The 22,300-nt window shown below is 39.8% G+C and overlaps 1 non-coding gene across 1 annotated transcript; it reads left to right on the top strand.

Annotated features, from left to right (window-relative positions):
• Positions 1-4,802: 4,802 nt before the first annotated feature.
• On the top strand, positions 4,803-4,875 carry n-TKctt6. Its single transcript has one exon. It is a non-coding gene; the product is annotated as a tRNA-Lys (tRNA).
• Positions 4,876-22,300: the final 17,425 nt, after the last annotated feature.

Below are 22,300 nucleotides of genomic sequence, written 5' to 3'. Positions count from 1 at the left end.
TTAAATGAGGATTATAAGTAGTGATAGAGAAAAGGAAGTGGAGAGAGACAAGCATTGAACTAAAGCATTCTCATACCAGAAAAAACAACAAGAAGAAAATTATTCAGTGCACTTAGAAAACTTAAAAGAAGTAAGAAGATGCAAGTAGCCAACAGAAGCAGAGTCCTTTTGATGGGTGGGGTAGGGAGGGGGAGAATGGCACCCTTTAGCTAAATACACTGAACCTGTATTGAACACTAGATGTCCTGGGCGAGGGCTTCAGTTTCCAGTAGTCTCAACTCTAGCTTCACTCTTGGATCTTCTGAATTGCAATGTGAATAATGTAGATGGAGTGTTCAATAGGGAGAGCAGCCAAGAGTTTCATTTCAGAAAACAAGGAAGTAAGACTTCTCTTCAGAATAAGAGGAGTCTGAGTCCAGCAGAAATGCCTGGAGCCTGGCAAGCAGGGACTTCTATTTCTCCTCTACTTGATAACACTTTTCCTGCCTCTCCTCCAGGGAGGACACTTCTAGAAAATAGACTTTTTTTAGTATCCCATTTTTTTTTTCTCTAAAGGAGTTGTCAAAAGTTCAAGAATATGTATAGGATTTTAATCACACATAAAATAAAATAAATTCACTGTTCTTGCTTCCCTGGGCATGCCTGTTTAGGCTGACCCCAAAACTACCAACTATTATTTATGTTCTATTCATGGGTATAGGCATGGACCAGTCCCTCCTCCATAAATTTTATGTGGGTTTAATTTTCAAAGCCTTTTGCCATGATGAAGTGTCTACTTGATTACACAAATCCTAAAAGCAATGAGCTACCACTCCAGGCCTCCCATGGACTATGATATTTTATAGATTTGCTTTGTCCCTCTGTAGTAACTATCAGAATATAAAAAAAATCAGTGGATCTCAAGAAGTTAAAATTCCCCCCAGAAAACTTGCACTTGGAGAAGGAAAGGCTGAGGTTATAGGGGCAGCCAGATGACAACCTTGTGCACAGGATTAAGATTTATGATGTATTAGAACTCCTTCCTGGAGAGAGGGACCATATCTTGAACCACAGTACGTAGTTATACATGTTCTGCACTGTGATAGTTGTCATTTTATTTGGGACAACTCAGATGCAGTGTGCAGATAGTGCTAGTGAATAAAATAGAAATATGCCCCTTGGAAAGTGTTTAGTAGCAAATTTAGCTGGTATAACATCAGTTTGTAGAGCATTTTAAATTTGAAAATTTAATCAGAGATATAAAAATGACAATGAAAATTATTTTCACCATATGAACCCACTCACAAAACCTTCAATCCAAAATGTGTCCTGCCTACAAGATATTCAGAAACAAAGATAGGCCAGAGACAGAGGGAATATCCAATCAATGACTGCCCCAAATTGAGACCCATACAATGGGCAAGAACCAATCCTTGACAGTATTAATAATATTATGTTATACTTTAAGACAGGAGCCTATCCTCTGAGAGACTCCATCCAGCAACCACTGGAATGAAATGCATAGATCCACAGCCAAACATTAGATGGAGTTCAGGGAGTCTTATGAAAGAGTTGGAGAAAGGGTTGAGGGATCCAGAGAGGGCAGGGGCTCCACAGGAAGACCAATAGACTCAACTAATCTAGACTTTGTGGGACTCCCATTGACTGAATCACCAACGAAAGAGTGAGTGTGGGCTGAACCTAGGTCCCTTCCACATATGTAACACATGAGCACTTTGAGCTTCATGTGGGCCCCCTCAAAACAGGAGTGGGGTGGCTGTCCCTGAATCAGTTGCCTACCTGTCTAAACAGACTGCCTTGTTTGGCCTCAGTGGGAGAGGATGAGCCTAGTCCTGTAGTGAATTGATGTTCCCAGGGAAGGGAGGTGTGTAGCACCTAGTGGTTATGTGATACTAGAGGGGGCACATTTTCAAAGGGAGGGGGGAAGGGGTAGGCTCTGTGTGAGAGGTACAGGAAAGATAGGGAAAGTTGATATTGGGATGTAAAGTGAATCAATCGATCAATCAATAGATAAATAAATAAATATTTCAGCATAAGCAGAAACTTAATTAATCCTTAAGACTATTAAAGATCTAAAATTTTTAACAAAAAATGTTCAACATTTATTACAATAAACCAAAAAAGCTTGAAATTAGTATTTTAAATTTCCTATAATACATCAATTTCTAAGAATGTCTACTTGCTTTGAATGTAAAAATATGAAAAATTTATAAATAACCATTTGATTATAAACACCCTAGTACATAAAAATCTACTTCTGTGTGCTTTATTCATTAAAAGCTTCCTATAACTCTACTATGTAAAACTTCTACATTATTGAAATTTTTTTTTTTTTTTTTTTTTTTTTTTTTTTGGTTTTTCGAGACTGGGTTTCTCTGTGTAGCCCTGTCTGTCCTGGAACTCACTTTGTAGACCAGGCTGGCCTCGAACTCAGAAATCCGCTTGCCTCTGCCTCCCGAGTGCTGAGATTAAAGGCGTGTGCCACCTCCCCTGGCTTATTAAAATTTTTATAACATATGTGTGCTATTATTCCCCTTCAAACCATATTTATACTTATTTGTACATATTTGTGTGTATATATATATTTAAACTCATTTATTCATTTACTTGCCAGACTAATTACAGATGCCATGTACATAGTGCAGTAACATCTATTCTTTAACAGGGATAACATATCTAGGATCTGAAAGTTTAAGTCTGAGACAGTCTACATTAGAAAATTAGAAGCCGCCTACATGTGACATGATGAATAGAAAGAGTCAGACAATGAAGAATACACTCTATTCCCAAGTGAGAAAGATTGTTAAGAACATCAGAAGTCACATAGGAGGTGATAGGGTGTGGTGGCTTAAAAAGGAATGGACTCTATGTATTTGATTGCTTGGCCACAGAGAGTAGAACTATTAAGAGGTGTGGCCTTGTTGAAGTAGTTGTGACTATGTTGGAAGTTACTGTGGAGGTGGGTTTTGAGGTGCTATATGCTCAAGCTGTGCCCAAGGAAGCTCAAGTTAGTCTCCTTCTGCTGCCTGAAGATCAAGAGGCAGAATTCTCAGCTCCTTCTCTAGAACCATGTCTGCCTGCATGCCACCATCTTTCCTGCCATGATGATAATGGACTAAACCTCTGAAACTATAAGACAGCCCTAATTAAAAGTTTTCCTTTATGAGAGTTTTTGTAGTCACTGTAGCCGCCTGCGGCCACATGAACTGAGTTCCTGAGTGGGAGGTCGGAGTTGTAAAGGAGAGAACAGTGAGGAGAAGTAAAGAGACTGTTTACTAGCAGTCTGTGCTTATATAGGGGAGAAGCCTATCTCCTGCCATGACAGGCTTCTTGATGCTTTGTTGCTAAGTTGTTAGTACTAGTCTGTCAGAGCTGTTAGCATTAGGTCGCCAATTCCACAGGTTGTCAGCTATCTCAGGACTATCTCAGGAAGACAGGTTCTGCCTCTCAGTGGTAGATGGGTAGCTGTGTCTTGGAGAAGAGCAGCAGCAGGTGACAGAACAATAAAGCCATCTAGGTCGGAAGGCTCTACCCCAGGTGATCTCATTCTCAGTGGTAGCAAGGTCTGACCCAGTTTGCTCAAGGCTGGGGGAGGCTACAGGTCACAGTGTCTTTTCACGGAGATAGAAACCCTAACTAAGAAGTAGTGTGACAAGAGAGCTAAAAAACCATAAGCAAACCAATTGGTACCCAAGGGGAGTGCTGGTATGGTGGTGCTGGAGAGAGGGGTAAGATGCACATTGTTGTAGCCACAAGGCAGATCCCCTGTGAGAGAGGATGTACAGCCTTATAAAGACAAACCTGGTTGTCAGACAGAGTAGACTGAATTTCTGCTCAGGAGTAAGTCCACATCCTGAAAGCCTCAAATCCAGCTGTGCATTCTGGTAAGACTCCTCTGATGTGATGGTTTGGGCCAGGCACCATCACCATAGTGAGTCTGTTGTTTAATATTGAACCATCATAAAATCTAATAACAGTGACAATGCCAACTCAAGGAACCTGGAGCCTGGGCAGGAAAGGAAAAGGAGCTAGTCACAAAGAAGAGGCAAACCAAATGTCAGCAACTGAAAAGTTAAGTGGAAGGTTTGGCTCAGTCATTGAAGACCATGTTAGAAATCAACTTCATCCTCAGTAGCTAAATATTGACTCCATCACCCTATCACACAACTAATTATTCTGTGGACAAAACCTGAATAAACTTTTTCCCAATCTAGTAAGCCCTTCACTTTGGTCACTTCATCTCAGAGGAAAAACTTTACCACTTGAATTCCCCAACATTTGAGAGTGATGCAATGTGATTCTCTATAGCCCAGGTCCAGCACCGACAGCAAGATTCTGAGGCTACTCTGCAAAGGATCAGTATGGTTCATCATTTATTTTATGTATCTTATCTTTATTGGCATTTAGTACATTTATTCCACTGGATCTTGCCTTCTTGGAAGGAAGAAATATTTTCTAAACACCTGTGCATATAGTATCTAACCCCATCATATTTCAATCAATATTGAATCCAGGAAACCAGCATTCAGTGTTCTGACAGGTGATTTTCATTTTCTTACTAAGCTGAATTGTCAGCTGAACTAGAGTAACAGAATCGCCAGAATAACCACCATGTGATGATGTGATGAGACTGTGAGGTGGAGCTAATTTGAACCACCTTGTCTCCTGTTCCCACACAGTCCTAGACTGAAGAAACTGAGAAGCAGAATCAGGTGACTTGGCAAACTGGTTGTGTAGTCTCCCTTACCCCAGCCTGAAACCTGCTTGCTCAGGGGTGGAGCTTCCCGCTCAATCTTTCTGCCACACTGCTAGCTCAGTTGGTAGAGCATGAGACTCTTAATCTCAGGGTCGTGGGTTCGAGCCTCACGTTGGGCGCCAAATGTTGTGTCTGGCCAGTAGACCACAACCTGGGTTCTAGCCTGGAAAGGCATTTTGGAAACCTGGAAGAGAAGAGGGGCTGGGCTGCGTGAGATAAGGAAGGAACCAAGACTATTAGTCTCCCCTCCCCCAGCCTGAAACCTGCTTGCTCAGGGGTGGAGCTTCCCGCTCAATCTTTCTGCCACACCTACTGCTGGAACCTGCCGCTTTGCTGTTCCGAAGCCATCACGTGATCACCCTGCTACTGGACTCCAAGATTATTTGGCGGGAATTGGGCCCCTCTCCCTTCCTTTATAACTGAGTGCCGAAATAGTAAAAATTGAACCTTGAGCAGAGAGCTTTGTCTTGGTTCCTTCCTTATCTCGTGCAGCCCAGCCCCTCTTCTCTTCCAGGTTTCCAAAATGCCTTTCCAGGCAGAACCCAGGTTGTGATCTACTGGCCAGACACAACAGGTTGTATCCCCACCCAGTCTATATCTATTTTCCACTGATCCTGCAACAACACCATTACTCTTGTTCCATGAAGTTCCACAAACTGTGATGTGTGAAATTCATTTCCTGTCACACTTCTAGCAGAACAAATACTGTTTCTTTATTTTTTCTTTCGAGACACAAAGTAACAGAAATTATTACATCTAAAACTTGTTTCATTTTCTTTCTATTTCTTTTTCTTTAAAAGTGAATTCTTTTATTTTTTATTATTTTCTTTATTTACATTTCAAATGTTATCCCCTTTCCGAGTTTCCCCTCTGAAAATCCCTTATCCCCTCCCCCACCTCACCCTGTTCTCCAACCCACTCACTTCCAATTCCTGGCCCAGCGTTCACCTATACTGGAGCACAGAACCTTCACAGGGCCAAGGGTCTCTCCTCACATTAATGACCAACTAGGCCATCCTCTGCTACATATGAAGCTAGACCATAAGTCTCACCATGTGTTTTCTTTGATGGTGGTTTAGTCCCAGGGAGCTCTGGGGGTACTGGTTAGTTCATATTGTTGTTCCTCATATGGGGCTGCAAACCTCTTAAGCTTCTTGGGAACTTTCTCTAGCTCCTTCATTGGGGACACTGTGCTTCGGCCAATGAATGGCTGTGAGCATCCACTTCTGTATTAGTCAGGCACTGGCAGAGCCTCTCAGGAGACAGCTATATCAGTCTCCTGTCTCTCCTGCCAGCAAGCTCTTGGCATCTGCAATAGTGTCTGGGTTTGGTGGTTGTTTATGGGATGGATCCCCAGGTGGGGCAGTCTCTGGATGGTTATTCTTTCAGTCTCTACTCTGAACTTTGTCTCTGTAACTCCTTCCATGGATATTTTGTTCCTTCTTCTAAGAAGGATCAAAAGTATCCACACTTTGGACTTTCTTGTTCTTGAGTTTCTTGTGTTTTGCAAATTGTATCTAGGGTATTCTGGGCTTCTGGGCTAATATCCACTTATTAGTGAGTACATATCATGTGTGTTCTTTTGTGACTGGGTTACCTCACTCAAGATGATATTCTCCAGATTCATCCACTTGTCTAAGAATTTCATAAATTCATTGTTTTTAATGGCTGAGTAGTACTCCAATGTGTAAATGCACCACATTTTCTGTATCCATTCCTCTGTTGAGAGACATCTGGGTTCTTTCCAGCTTCTGACTATTATAAATAAGGCTGCTATGAACATAGTGAAACATGTGTCTTTATTACAATTGGAAAATCTTCTGGGTATATGTTCAGGAGTGGAATTGCTATATCTTCTGGTAGTACTATGTCTAATTTTCTGAGGAACCTCTAAACTGATTTCCAGAGTGGTTGGACAAGCTTGCAATCCCACCAGCAATGGAGGAGTATTCCTCTTTCTCCAGATCCTCCCCAACAACTGATGTCACCTGAATTTTTGATCTTAGCCATTCTGACTGGTATGAGGTAGAATCTCAAGGTTGTTTTGATTTGCATTTCCCTGATGATTAAGGGTGTTGAACATTTTTCAGGTGCTTCTCAGCCATTCGGTATTCCTCAGGTGAGAATTCTTTGTTTAGCTCTGTACCCCATTTTTAAATAGGGTTATTTGGTTTTCTGGGATACAAATTCTTGAGTTCTTTATATATAGTGGATATTAGTCCTGTATCAGATTTAGTATTGGTAAAGATCTTTTCCCAATCTGTTGGTGGCCTTTTGTTCTTATTGACAGTGTCCTTTGCCTTACAAAAGATTTGCAATTTTATGAGTTCCCATTTGTCGATTCTTTATCTTATAGCACAAGCCATTGGTGTTTTGTTCAGGAATTTGCCCCCTGTGTCTATATCTTCGAGACTCTTCCCCACAGTTTCCTCTATAAGTTTCAGGGTCTCTGGTTTTATGTGGAGGTCTTTGATCCACTTAGACTTGAGCATTGTACAAAGAGATAAGAATGGATCAATTCACATTATTCTACATTCTAACTGCCAGTTGAGTCAACACCATTTGTTGAAAAGTCTGTCTCTTTTCCACTGGATGGTTTTAGCTCCTTTTTCAAAGATCAAGGTGACCATAGATGTATGGATTCATTTCTGGGTCTTCAATTCTACTCTATTGATCTGCCTGTCGCTGTACCAGTACCATGCAGTTTTTATCACAATTATTCTGTAGAACAGTTTGAAGTCAGGGATAGTGATTCCAACAGAGGTTCTTCTATTGTTGAGAATACTTTTGATAATCCTAGGATTTTTGTTATTCCAGATGAATATGCAAATTGCCCTTTCTAACTCTGTGAAGAATTGAGTAGGAATTTTGATGGGGAATGCATTGAATCTGTAGATTGCTTTCAGCAAGAAGGCCATTTTTACTATATTGATCCGAGTAATCCTTTAACATGGGAGACCTTTCCATCTTCTGAGATCTTCTTCAATTTCTTTCTTCAGAGACTTGAAGTTCTTATCATATAGATATTTCACTTGCTTAGTTAGAGTCTCACCAAGGTACTTTATATTATTTGTGACTATTTTGAAGTGTGTTGTCTCCCTAATTTCTTTCTCAGCTTGTTTATCCTTTATGTAGAGAAAGGCCACTGATTGTTTTTTAATTTTTATTTGTGTGTGTGTGTGTGTGTGTGTGTTTTCTTTCTTTGTGTGTGTATGTGTGTTTTCTTTTTTTTTATTAGATATTTTCTTTATATACATTTCAAATGCTATCCCCCCACCCTGTTCCCCTACCCACCCACTCCCACTTCTTGGCCCTGGCATTCCCCTGTACAGGAGCATATAAAGTTTGCAATACCAAGGGGTCTCTCTTTCCAGTGATGGCCGAGAAGGCCATCTTCTGCTACATATGCAGCTAGAGACACGAGCTCTGGGGGTACTGGTTAGTTCATATTGTTGTTCTACCTATAGTGTTACAGACCACTTCAGCTCCTTGGGTGCTTTCTCTAGCTTCCCCATTGGGGGCCCTGTGTTCCATCCTATAGATGACTGTGAGCATCTACTTCTGTATTTGCCAGGCACTGGCATAGCCTCATATAAGACAGCTATACCAGGGTCCCTTCAGCAAAATCTTCCTGGCATATGCAATAGTATCTGTGTTTGGTGGCTGATTATGGGATGGTTCCCCAGGTAGGGTATTCTCTGGATGGTCCATCCTTTTGTCTTAGCTCCAAACTTTGTCTCAGTAACTCTTTTCATGGGTATTTTGTTCCCTATTCTAAGGAGGAATGAAGTATCCATCCGTTGGTCTTCACTCTTCTTGATTTTCTTGTGTTTTGCAACATGTATCTTGAGTGTTCTATGATTCTGGGCTAATATCCACTTAACAGTGAGTACATATATAATGACTTCTTTTGTGATTGGATTACCTCACTAAGGTTGATATCTTCCAGATACATCCATTTGTCCAAGAATTTCATAAATTCATTGTTTATAATGGCTGAGTAGTACTCCATTGTGTAAATGTACCACATTTTCTGTGTCCATTTTTCTGTTGAGGGACATCTGGATTCTTTCTATCTTCTGGCTATTATAAATAAGGCTGCTATGAACATAGTGGAGTATGTGTTCTTATTACCAGTTGGAACTTCTTCTGGGTATATGCCCAGGAGAGGTATTGCTGGATCTTCTGGTAGTATTATGTCCATTTTTCTGAAGAACCTCCAGACTGATTTCAGAGTGGTTGTACAAGCTTGCAATCCCACCAGCAATGGAGAAGTGTTCCTCTTTCTCTACATCCTCACCATCATCTGCTGTCACCTGAATTTTGATCTTAGACAGTGTCTTTTGCCTTACAGAAGCTTTGCAATTTTATGAGGTCCCATGTGTCAATTCTTAATCTTACAGCACAAGCCATTGCTGTTCTGTTTAGGAATTTTTCCCTGTGCCCATATCTTCGAGGTTTTTCCCTACTTTCTCCTCTATTATTTTCAGTGTCTCTTGTTTTATGTGGAGGACTTTGATCCACTTAGAGTTTAGCTTTGTACAAGGAGATAAGAATGGATCAATTCCCATTCTTCTACATGATAACCATCGATTTTGTCAGCACCATTTGTTGAAAATGCTGTCTTTTCACCGTCAATAAGACAAAAAGACCACCAACAGATTGGGAAAGGATCTTTACCTATCCTAAATCAGATAGGGGACTAATATCCAACATATATAAAGAACACAAGAAGGTGGACTTCAGAAAATCAAATAACCCCATTTAAAAATGGGGCTCAGAACTGAACAAAGAATTCTCACCTGAGGAATACCGAATGGCAGAGAAGCACCTGAAAAAATGTTCAACATCCTTAATCATCAGGGAAATGCAAATCAAAACAACCCTGAGATTCTACCTCACACCAGTCAGAATGGCTAAGATCAAAAATTCAGGTGACAGTAGATGCTAGCAAGGATGTGGAGAAAGAGGAACACTCCTCCATTGTTGGTGGAATTGCAATCTTGTACAACCACTCTGGAAATCAGTCTGGCAGTTCCTCAGAAAATTGGACATGGTACTACCGGAGGATCCAGCAATACCTCTCCTGGGCATATATCCAGAAGATGTCCCAACCGGTAAGAAGGACACATGCTCCACTATGTTCATAGCAGCCTTATTTATAATAGCCAGAAGCTGGAAAGAACCCAGATGCCCCTCAACAGAGGAATGGATACAGAAAATGTGGTACATTTACACAATAGAGTACTACTCAGCTATTAAAAGGAATGAATTTATGAAATTCCTAGCCAAATGGATGGACCTGGAGGGCATCATCCTGAGTGAGGTAACACATTCACAAAGAAACTCACACAATATGTACTCACTGATAAGTGGATATTAGCCCAAAACCTAGGATACCCAAGATATAAGATACAATTTCCTAAACACATGAAACTCAAGAAGAATGAAGACTGAAGTGTGGACACTATGCCCCTCCTTAGAATTGGGAACAAAACACCCATGGAAGGAGTTACAGAGACAAAGTTTGGAGCTGAGACGAAAGGATGGACCATCTAGAGACTGCCATATCCAGGGATCCACACCATAATCAGCTTCCAAACGCTGACACCATTGCATACACTAGCAAGATTTTATCGAAAGGACCCAGATGTAGCTGTCTCTTGTGAGACTATGCCGGGGCCTAGCAAACACAGAAGTGGATGCTCACAGTCAGCTATTGGATGGATCACAGGGCTCCCAATGTAGGAGCTAGAGAAAGTACCCAAGGAGCTAAAGGTATCTGCAACCCTATAGGTGGAACAACATTATGAACTAACCAGTACCCTGGAGCTCTTGACTCTAGCTGCATATGTATCAAAAGATGGCCTAGTCGGCCATCACTGGAAAGAGAGGCCCATTGGACACGCAAACTGTATATGCCCCAGTACAGGGGAACGCCAGGGCCAAAAAAATGGGAATGAGTGGGTAGGGAAGTGGGGGATAGGGTATGGGGGACCTTTGGGATAGCACTGGAAATGTAATTGAGGAAAATATGTAATCAAAAATTTATAAAAAGAAAGAAAGAAAGGAAGAAAGAAAGAAAGAAAGAAAGAAAGAAAGAAAGAAAGAAAGAAAGAAAGAAAGAAAATGCTGTCCTTTTTTCCCACTGGATGTTTTTTGCTCACTTGTCTAAGATCACGTGACCATAGGTGTGTGGATTCATTTCTGGGTCTTCAATTCTATTCCATTGATCTACCTGTCTGTCACTGTACCTGTACCATGCACTTTTTATCACAATTACTCTGTAGTACAGCTTAATGTCAGGCATGGTGATTCCACCAGAGGATCTTTTATTGTTGAGAATAGTTTTTCTAGCCCGGATTTTCCATTATTCCAGATCAATTTGCAAAATGCCCTTTCTATCTCAGTGAAGTTAAGTTGGAATTTTTATAGGGATTACATGGAATCTGTAGATTGCTTTTGTCAGGATAGCTATTTTTAGTATATTAATCCTGCCAATTCATGAGCATGGGAGACCTTTCCATCTTCTGAGATCTTCTTCAATTTCTTTCTCCAGAGACTTGAAGTTCTTATCATACAGATATTTCATTTCCTTAGTTAATGTCACACCAAGTTTTTTATATTATTTGTGGCTAATGTGAGGGGTGTTGTTTCCCTAATTTCTTTCTCAGTCCGTTTATCCTTTGTGTAGAGAAGGCCAATGATTTGTTTTAGTTAATTATATATCCAGCTACTACACTGAAGTTGTTTATCAGGTTTATGAGTTCTATGGTTGAATTTTTAGGGTCAATTATATATACTATCGTATCATCTGCAAATAGTGATATTTTGACTTCTTCGTTTCCGATTTGTATCCCTTTGATCTCTGTTGAGGCGCTCACATGTCCGGGTTCGAGCCTGGAAGGCATCATGGAATCTGGAAGAAAAGAGGGAATCTAGGTGGCAAGAGAAAAGATGGATCTAAGAAAAGATCCTGATCAAAGCTCAATTTTAATATTCGGAAACACGGGGTTATAAGGAAGGGGGAGGTGGCCATTCCCCCCAAATCATCTTTGGAGTCCAGCTGCAGGTTACTAAGTGAATACTAGGCAGCAGGTAGTAGCAGTGGGAGTGGCAGAACAATAGTGTGGCAGGCTCCACCATCCCCCATGATCTCCTGGTGATAACAGTCAAGCCTGATCAGCCTGATTTTGGGCTGTGGGGGTGGGGGGTTATATCTCCTCCCTGTTGTTAATATAAAAAAGAAAGGCTGGGCTGAGGCATAAAATTCATTTATGCTCTAAGTTCTGCCTGAATTCTTAGGGCCTAATAAAGAAACCTGTCTAAGTGGGATTCCCTAACTTTTTTCAAGGTAAACCCTTTTTTGGTTAAGACTGTCCTTTCTGTCCTAGTAAACATTTTGCAGACTAGCCCTGAGCTGTTGTGTCCGTCTTTTGTAGTGCTAATTTAGTTACTGAATAGGTAACTTTCTTGCTGAATTTCTACTGAATTCCAAGTTGTCAGCTTCAAGGTCTTTGTAGGATGTTAGAACTCAGGGAAAGACTTAACTATATCAGGATTCAATTTTAAAAAGCACTTTAATAAGATAACACTAAAGGAGAGCACATGGATCCTCCTTAACACCCTTAGGTGACATGCAGGGACCAGGGAGGAGGGTGTGATGACCAGCTCCTTAGCACAAGGCCATTTGGCTTGTTAGGGTGGGAGACTGTGAAGGGCTTGCCTTTTCACGGTATGATCTCCAACCTCTCTCCCCCTTTTGAATTAAATTTAATAAGGCCACACTTAACTGAGGTGATCAAATGATCTTCTCATCCTTGGATGAACAGGCATTAACCATGGCTTGGGGAGCATTGACCTGATTCCTCCCATGGGTGCTGTCACAACCCGCAATCATGGTTCTTGGTATCTTTTGGGAAGGGGAGGCAGAGCCTTAGAAAGATACTTTTGGTTGTAACTGGAAGTAGATACCAATCTCCATCCAAACTGGGTGTGTCTCTCAGGGAACTCAGAAATGGTCAAGTTGGACCTTCCCCTGCAGTGCTTAGCCTCTTACACATGCTGGTGCCCATACTGAATTCGCATTATCATGAACCAGTATGCACAGTTCTGAGTCCTGTGCAGCTCCTAAGGGAGAATTGTCAACCTCAGATTCAGCAAGGCCTCTACAAGAATTATGCCACTTGTAACACCACAATTTGTGGCTTTTAGCTATATTAGGAGCTGGAGGTCACCCTACTCATCCCTAATATCTCCACAGCCTGAGGAAACAAGGGAACATTGCATTAGCAGCAACGGTGGAAAACTGGAGACCAGCTAAGGGACTAAGCCCGTCTTCTCAGAATAAAAACGACATTCTTCTAATATCTGAAATTTCTGCCTTTCCTGCCCTCATAGCAAACCTTATTCCCAAATCAGACCAAAAGACACAACAATATGGGCTGGAATGCTTTTAGAATGAAAATTAGTAGCTGCCACCTGCATGCTCTTAGGGGCAGGGATGCATGCCTGCTGCAGTCAGGCTGAAGGTGTTGATTGACCTGCTTGAAAAACAAAATCCAGACAGTAACAGTACAAAGCTTCTTTTGGGGAAGTCCAAGTACTTTATTCAGTTGCAAATTAGCAAGGCTCAAGCTCTGTCTCTGGCCTCCTTGTGGGGGAACTGGTTTTTAGAATTAGTAAAAAGGCCAGAGATTCTCTGGAAGTGGAGGCTGTGCTCCGAATTAACTTTGCTAGGTAATTAAGAATTTTAGTTATCTATAATAAGAATCTCTAATATTGGACTTAATATTAGACCATTCCAAGATTGAGTTAGAATAACTGGTCTCCTTGAAGAAAAGAGAAAAATCATTATGACTCTATTAAATGACTAATCAAACCATATGCCAATAAGTAGATCATTTTAAGATACTATAAAGCATTTATTAAATTCTTTGACATCCAAATTTCAAAATTCTAAAATAAAAGTATGATTTAAATAGTGTGCACGTGAATGCACTAAATAATATGGACAGGGATATAATTTCCCCCTTCTTTGTCTTTTAAGAAGTTAAAGTTTTAAAGTTTTACAATATCTTATTATTAATAATTAATTATTATTATTAATTAATCATTATTAGAATTAATAACTTGTTGACAAAACATATCAAATACTTGACTGTTATAGTCAGTATTCATGTAAAAAGGGCAGTGACTAATTGCACTTTCAATTGTTTCTCTTAAGGAGCAGTTGTAACTAGAAAGCTTGAAAAGTTATTAATAGTCACATATGCATAATTTATTTATTTATTAACTAGAAATAAGAGTATTTATTTGCAGCAATTTATTAAGTAAAAGTCCTCAAGAATTAACACTATTATGTGGAAACAAGTAGTAACTGAGGAGGCTAATAGCAGAAATTGACATGTACAATTTCTAAGATTATTAAAATATTATCTTAAACCATAACTGTTTTGAATATACAAAGAACGAGGTTATATATCCAATCTATCTTATATGTATGATCTATAGACTGCCTGAGATATAAATCCACCATGGCATTGTTTTAAGATGTCCAGGCAATCTAGAACAATTTATTAAATGTCTAAAAACCGCTTTCTTAAAAGGACAGCATCTTTTCTATGAGGTGTATATGCATAAGCAATTGCAAATTTGAGAATTAATAGCATCTGAAGGACGAACAATCTTAAGCAATTGTGAGCTCTGAGATATAACATTGACTATTAATATACAAATTAAGGTTTGATTGTTCAGCATTCTAAAACACCATCTAACGCACACAACTTAATTATCTGTTCTGAAACGGGGAAACTCAAAAGAATAAGCATGTGATCTAACTCACATCTACTTATTTCTCCTAGAGGGGTTGTTTTTAAGCACAATAATTGTTATGTATGCATGTATGAATTTATAGAAGATACAAAAGCATGCATAAAAACATTTTAACTTATCTATTATTATTTAAAATGATGGTATGCAATAGGTAAATTATTAATATTCCGTAATAATCAATTTAATTGCTGTTTTGAACATGGAACAGACACTTAGTCAGGTTTTGAAAACACAATTTTTGTTATAGGTTTTCTAAAATACATGAATATATTTTACCATTCTCTATTAGCACCACAGTGGTTCTAATAGGATGTTGAAACTGTGTTTTGAGGTGAAAGCCACCTCGGCCTTGTCTATCCTCAGCCTTCCTCTTAGGCAGAAGAGGCTGAAGGCAGCCCAATCTGTTGTAGGCCAGAAAACCCAAGCGAGGACGGTAGAGCACCCTGAGTCTTAGCGGGGAAAAATACGGCTAACCTGGTCAGGACATGTGGAGGCTCATGGAGCAAAGTTGAACGCAGCCCTCTTCTGAGTTCGCTGTAAAGCCGCCCGCTTTTTGGCGACCTCTCGCACCACTATAGCTCTGGGAAACTGTGTGTCTCAAGGCCCTGCCCCACAGCAGCCAGCAGCTAGCTGGCTCCACGTGGGCCAAAGATCAGCTGGGAGGATGAGAAAAATGACTTTACAATAATGTTTTCTCTTGCCAAAGAATTGTTGAGGGTACATTTAATAACCAATAACTAAAATAGTCAGCTAAGATTTAATTACCATTGATTATAATTGATAACAATTATAAAAGCTTTCTTTATTTTCTGCAAATTAATTTGTGTTCTTTGTCAATTAATTTGTGTCTCACTTAATAGCACCTGACAAAGGCTTAAGTTCTCTTGTGGTGAGTTTAAGGTGAGGTCTTAGCCAATTAACATCTCTTGGAAGCCTTTGAAAATAAAATTTTGAAGCAAATGAATTTTTCCTTCTTAGATTTTCTGGACCACGATTTTCTAGTATAACTAAAAACCTAGGTAATAAAAGATATTGCCTCTGAATCTTAAGGAATCTTCCCTGAAGGCAGGGAGAGGTAAGGTTGGAGATCACAGGAAGTTTCCCAGTCATGGTTTGTGAAACAAAGGAGATTTCACACCAGCTTCCCCAAGGCTGCTCTGAACTTGCAATAACTCGAACATAAGAAAAATTTTCCAACTCAACCATTATGGCTCTCCCGTAATGAGGACCGAATTTTTGAACTACTAAGTTCAGTAATATTGGATTGTAACTATAACCTTGGGAAAGCAAAACTCAATTTCAAAACAATTTATCACTTTAAGAATCAACATGAAGACTTCACTACTACATTGAGAAATTTGGCTGCCAATTTATATCTATGAATGTATGACAATGTAAACTTTAACGCTTCATTAAAGAGACATTGCTTTAAATCTTAATCTTACTTCCTAGGATAAGAATCATATTAATTATTATCTCAGCTAAAGGTATCTTAGGAGGCCCAGTTTTTTGGCCTGCTATGCCACGTGCTTGAAAAGACTCCTGAGTTGCCAATTTAAGGCTAACCTTCTATTACCAATGTAACAATTATTTAATCTTAACCAATAACTTATGAGCTGATTGTGAAAACACGCAAAGCACATTACCAATTAAAAAAAAAAAAAAGACCCAAATGAAGCAGTTACACTTAGACCAATCAGAGAATATTAATTTTTCTAGCTACAATCGTAAAAAGAAAGGACTTTATCATTAGCTAAACGCAATAATCACAAATGCAGAGAATTTTCTTAGGACAAACGATCTATCAGCTTTTTCTGCCCCCAAACCATGAGGCTGCAGACTCTCCTTTTTCCTTTAAAGAACAGTTTTTCCAGCAGGGGCCCTCCTGCTGTGTGCCTGATTGTTGGATAAAGCCTGTGGCCACTCTTGGCTTTGCTATATCAGCAGAGAAAGATTTAGTCATCTTTATTTTCAAACATGAAACACAACATTCAGTCATTCAGACTGGACATGAACATACATGAATTGAACACATGAACAGACTGGTGCACCAGACATTAGACAAGAACTTAGACAAAAACACAAAGAGGGCAGAGATCTTCTGCTGTAAGGCCCAGAGAGAACAAAGCAGGGCACCTCTAAAATTTCTCTCTGCTTCTGGGACATTTTCCGCCTGCCTGATGCAATTTCTGACTCGGCCATCTGCCTGATTATTAAATCCCTTTTATTAAACCCTTTCTTTTGTCACGCCTAAAAAAGTGGCTTCTGGAATCCTAGATCCTGATTATCTCATTGCTGAACCTAAGTGAATCCAGTGCGCAGGTTTAGCGCTGCTCCAGCTTAGTCCGTACCAACCAAATTCTCCGAATTTTCTTTATTTCCTTCTTCGATGGAGCTCCAAACCAGCAGTTCTTCTTCCAAATGACCTCTGCCTCTCTCTTCCCTAGTTGGTTCACTAATTTGTTGAGGCCGGCCAGCGGCTCACATATCCGGATTCGAGCCTGGAAGGCATCATGGAATCTGGAAGAAAAGAGGGAATCTAGGTGGCTAGAGAAAAGATGGAGCTAAGACAAGATCCTGATCAAAGCTTAATTTTAATATTCGGAAACACTGGGTTATAAGGAAGGGGGAGGTGCCCATTCCGGCAAAATCATCTTCGGAGTCCAGCTGCAGGTTACCACGTGAATACTAGGCAGCAGGTAGCAGCAGTGGGAGTGGCAGAACGATAGGGTGGCAGGCTGCACCCCCATGATCTCCTGGTGATAACAGTCAAGCCAGATCAGCCAGATTTCGGGCTGTGGGGGGCGGGGGGGGGGGCGGGGGGAGGGGAGGTTACAGATCTCCTTTTGTTGTCTAATTGCTCTGGCTAGGACTTCAAGTACTGTATTGAATAGGTAGGGAGAAAGTGGGCAGCCTTGTCTAGTCCCTGATTTTAGTGGGATCGATTCGAGTTTCTCTCCATTTAGTTTGATGTTGGCTACTAGTTTGCTGTATATTGCTTTTATTATGTTTAGGTATGGGCCTTATGGGAATTCCTGATCTTTCCATGACTTTTATCATGAATACGTGCTGGATTTTGTCAAACGCTTTCTCAGCATCTAACGAGATGATCAAGTGATTTTTGTCGAGTTTGTTTATATAGTGGATTACGTTGATGGATTTCCATATATTAAACCACCCCTGCATACCTGCGATGAAGCCTACTTGGTCATGATGGATGATCGTTTTGATGTGTTCTTGGATTCGGTTTAAGGCCACTGATTTATTTGACTTAATTTTATATCCAGCTACTTCACTGAAGTTGTTTATCAGGTTTAGGATTCTCTGGTGGAATTTTTGGGGTCAGTTATATATATATCATATCATCTGCAAATAGTGATATTTTGACTTCTTCCTTTCCAATTTGTATCCCCATGATCTTCTTTTGTTGTCTAATTGCTCTGGCCAGAACTTCAAGTTCTATATTGAGTAGATAGGGAAAGAATGGGCAGCCTTGTCTAGTCCCTGATTTTAGTGGGGTTGCTTCAAGTTTCTCTTCACTTAATTTGATATTGGTCACTGGTTTGCTGGGTATGGCTTTTATTATGTTGAGGTATGGGCCTTGAATTCCTGATCTTTTCAAGACTTTTATCATGAATAGGTGTTGGATTTTGTCAAATGCTTTCTCAGCATCTAATGTGATGATCATGTGGTTTTTGTCTTTGAGTTTGTTTATATAGTGGATTAAGTTGATGGATTTCCATATACTGAGCTATCCCTGCATCCCTGGGATGAAGCCTACTTGATCATGGTGGATGATCTTTTGATGTGTTTGGTTTGCAAGAATTTTATTGAGTATTTTTGCATTATTCTTAAGGGAAATTGTCTGAAGTTCTCTTTCCTTGTTAGGTCTTTGTATGGTTTAGACATCAGAGTAATTGTGGCTTCATAGAATGAATTGGGCAGAGTACCTTCTGTTTCTCTTTCCTGGAATAGTTTGAGGAGTATTGGAATCAACCAAACCAGGAGCTGGTTCTTAGAGAACATGAACAAGATAGATAAACCCCTATCCAGACTAACTAGAGGCCACAGGGACAGCATCCTAATTAACAAAATCAGAAATGAAAAGGGAGACAAAACAACAGAATCTGAGGAAATCCAAAAAAAAATCATCAAATCCTAATACAAAGGCCTATACTCAACAAAACAGGAAAACCTGAATGAAATGGACAAATTTCTAGACAGATACCAGGTACCACAGTTAAATCAGCATCAGATTAATGATCTAAACAGTCCCATATACCCTTAAGAAATAAAAATAGTCATTAATAGTCTCCCAATCAAAAATAGCCCAGGACCAGATGGGTTTAATGCAGAGTTCTATCAGACGTTCAAAAAGTATTTGAAGCATAAATGTACAGAATTGAGTTTCATCTTGGTAGATTTTACCTTTGATGAGTATGAAGTACCTACCCCTTTTTGTATTTTTTGATAACTTTGGGTTGAAGGTCAATTTTATTCGATATTAGAATGGCTACTCTAGCTTGTTTCTTGTGACCATTTGCTTGGAAAATTGTTTTCTAGCCTTTTACTCTTAGGTAGTATCTGTCTTTGTCCCTAAGGTGGGTTTCCTGTATGCAACAAAATCTTGGGTCCTGTTTATGTACCTAGTCTTTTAGTATATGTCTTTTTATTGGGGAATTGAGTCCATTGATATTAATAATATTAAGGAAAAGTAATTGCTCTGTCTTCTTATTTTTGTTGATAAAGTTGGGCTTCTCTTCATGTGGCTATATGCTTTTAGGTTTGTTGAAACTTACTTTCTTGATTTTTCCAGTGTGTAATTTCCCTCCTTGTGTTGGAGTTTTCCCTTTATTATTCTTTGAAGGGCTGGATTTGTGAAAAGATATTGTATAAATGGAATACTTATTTTTCTCCATCTATGGTAATTGAGAGTTGTACTGGGCATAGTAGGCTGGGCTGGCATTTGTGTTCTCTTAGTGTCTGTATGACATCTTTCCAGGATCTTCTGTCTTTCATAGTCTCTGGTGAGAAGTCTGGTATAATTCTAATAGGTCTGCCTTTATATGTTTCCTTTTTCCCTTACTGCTTTTAATATTCTATCTTTATTTAGTACATTTGGTGTTCTGATTATTATGTGTCAGGAGCAGTTCCTGTTCTGGTCCAAACTATTTGGAGTTCTGTGGGCTTCTTATATGTTCAAGGGCATATATTTCTTTAGGTTAGGGAAGTTTCCTATAATTTTGTTGAAGATATTTACATGTCTTTTAAGTTGAAAAATCTTCATTCTCATCTATACCTATTATCCTTAGGTTTGTTCTTATTGTGTCTGGATTTCCTGGAGTTTTTGAGTTAGGATCTTTTTGCATTTTGCATTTTCTTTCATTGTTGTGTCCATCTTCTGCTCCTGAGATGCTCTCTTCTATCTCTTGTATTCTGTTGGTGATGCTTCTATTTTTGGCACTTGATTTCTTTCCCAGGTTTTCTGTCTACAGAGTTATCTCCCTTCATGGTGTATTTATTGTTTCAACTTCCATTTTTTAGATCTTGAATGCTTTTGTTCAATTTCTTCACCTTTTTGGTTGTGTTTTCCTGTAATTCTTTAAGGGATATTTGTGTTTTCTCTTTAAGGACTTCTACCTGTTTATCTGTTTTCTCCTGTATTTCTTTAAGGCAGGCATTAATGTTCTTCTTAAAATCCTCTGCCAGCTTCATGAGATATGATTTTAAATCAGAATCCTCCTTTCCAGTGTGTTGGTTTATCCAAGACTTGCTGTGTTGGGAGTACTGGGTTCTGATGATGCTAAGTAGTCTTGGTTTCTGTTGTTAAGGTTCTTACATTTGCCTTTTGCCATCTGGCAATCACTGGGGTTAGATATTCCATCTCTCTCTGGCTGGAGTTTGTTCCTCCTGTGAGTCTGTTAGCCTTTGTCAGCACTCCTGGGAGACTAGATCTTTCCTGGCAAGACCATTGCACAGCAGGCTGTGGAATAGCCCCACATCCTGGCTGCAGATGTAAGCATGTAGAACCCCATCCCAGAAGCTCTGTTGATTCTGCAGCCTGTGCTCTCCTGAGTTGACCTGCCTTAGAGAGACAACTGAGAGAAAATGGTGATCTCACCTGAGTCCTGGGGTCAGAGCACTCCTTGGAGCCAAGCTCTCCTCTGGCAAGGAAGGTACACAGAGGACTGAGGATCAGATTCACATTCTGGTTGCAGATGTAGGCCCTTAGGGCCCTGCCCCAGAAGCTCTGTTACTTATGTGACCTGTGCTCTCCTGAGAAGACTTACCTTAAAGAGACACCTGAGAGAAAATGAACTTCTTCCATTTTCAAGCAACTTCATGAGGGGAAGTGAACTTAAAACAGTAGTCCACATGTACCAGAGATATCAAACCAATTTATTTATTTTAAATGAATTAGAATTCCTAAATATATTAGTATATCATGATTAAGAAACATAATTTTTATTAATTTTCTTTTTAGAATCTTTCAATCATAGTAAATTATGCAATATATTTATTGGATAATAAGTTAACATTTGTTAGACTAGGATGCATTAGTCTCCTATGTTTTGTGGGTGTCACCATGAACCCTTTGTTTTATCTTTGTATGTGCATGTTGGGTGTACATGATATGTGCAGGAACATATGTGTGAGTGCTGGTATACACATGCCTCAGCATGGAGATCAGAGGACAACCTTAGGAGCCAGTCCTTGCTCCTTAACTGCCACCTTGTTTCAAACAGAGCTCTTGCTGTTCACTGCTGAGCATGCCAGAACAGCTTATCTACAAGCATCCAGGGATTCTGCCCTCATGTCTCCTACCCCACTATAGAAAAACTGGGATTGCAGACATAGGCTACCACACAGACTTTTAACATGCATTCTAGGAATCTGAAACTAGGTCCTTATACATACACACCAAGCACTGTAGTGACAATTTTTGTTTCTTTAAAATGCAGTTATGTTATGTGAGTATGTTTTTGGTTTTAATCCCAGTTATGGGATGTGGGGCTTCTTCAGTTTGTCCAGAGCAGCTGACTATGATTGCCTTGTGCTCTAGTAGAGGCATAATATTTGTCAGCTTCAGATCATTCAACTCTCTAAAGACTCTAGGGCAGGAGTAAATGCCAGAGTTCAGAGAGGGTAAAAATTGCTCAGAAGTGGAAGAGAAAGAAAGAGAAGGAGGAAGATAAAGAGGAGGAGGAGGAGGAAGAGAAGAAGAGGAAGAAAAAGTAGAAGAAAAAGAAGAAGAAGAAGAAGAAGAAGAAGAAGAAGAAGAAGAAGAAGAAGAAGAAGAAGAAGAAGAAGAAGAAGAAGAAGAGGGAGGGGGAGGAGGAGAAGATGAAGGAGAAAGAGAAGGAGAAGGAGAAAGAGAAAGGAGGAGGAGGAGGAGGAGGAGGAGGAGGAGAAGGAGAAGAAGAAGAAGAAGAAGAAGAAGAAGAAGAAGAAGAAGAAGAAGAAGAAGAAGAAGAAGAAGAAGAAGAAGAAGAAGAAGAAGAAGAAGAAGAAGCCAGCTGTGGCTGCTGCCTTTGCTGCTCCCCAGCTACTCCTGGTTACTGTTGTTGTAGTTTGACAAGGACAAGAACTTGGAGATTTCCTGACAGACAAATATTGAACTAGCCACAAGAAACATGAAGTCCTTAGTCAGAAGAAAGTAGCCTATAGAAGTCTATACCCCTTTGCCCCTCTAACCTTCTTTCTCTCCTA

This window comes from Mus musculus, chromosome 13 (assembly GCF_000001635.26).
Source record: "Mus musculus strain C57BL/6J chromosome 13, GRCm38.p6 C57BL/6J".
Lineage (NCBI taxonomy): Eukaryota > Metazoa > Chordata > Mammalia > Rodentia > Muridae > Mus > Mus musculus.
This window is presented reverse-complemented; position numbering and strand designations above follow the sequence as displayed.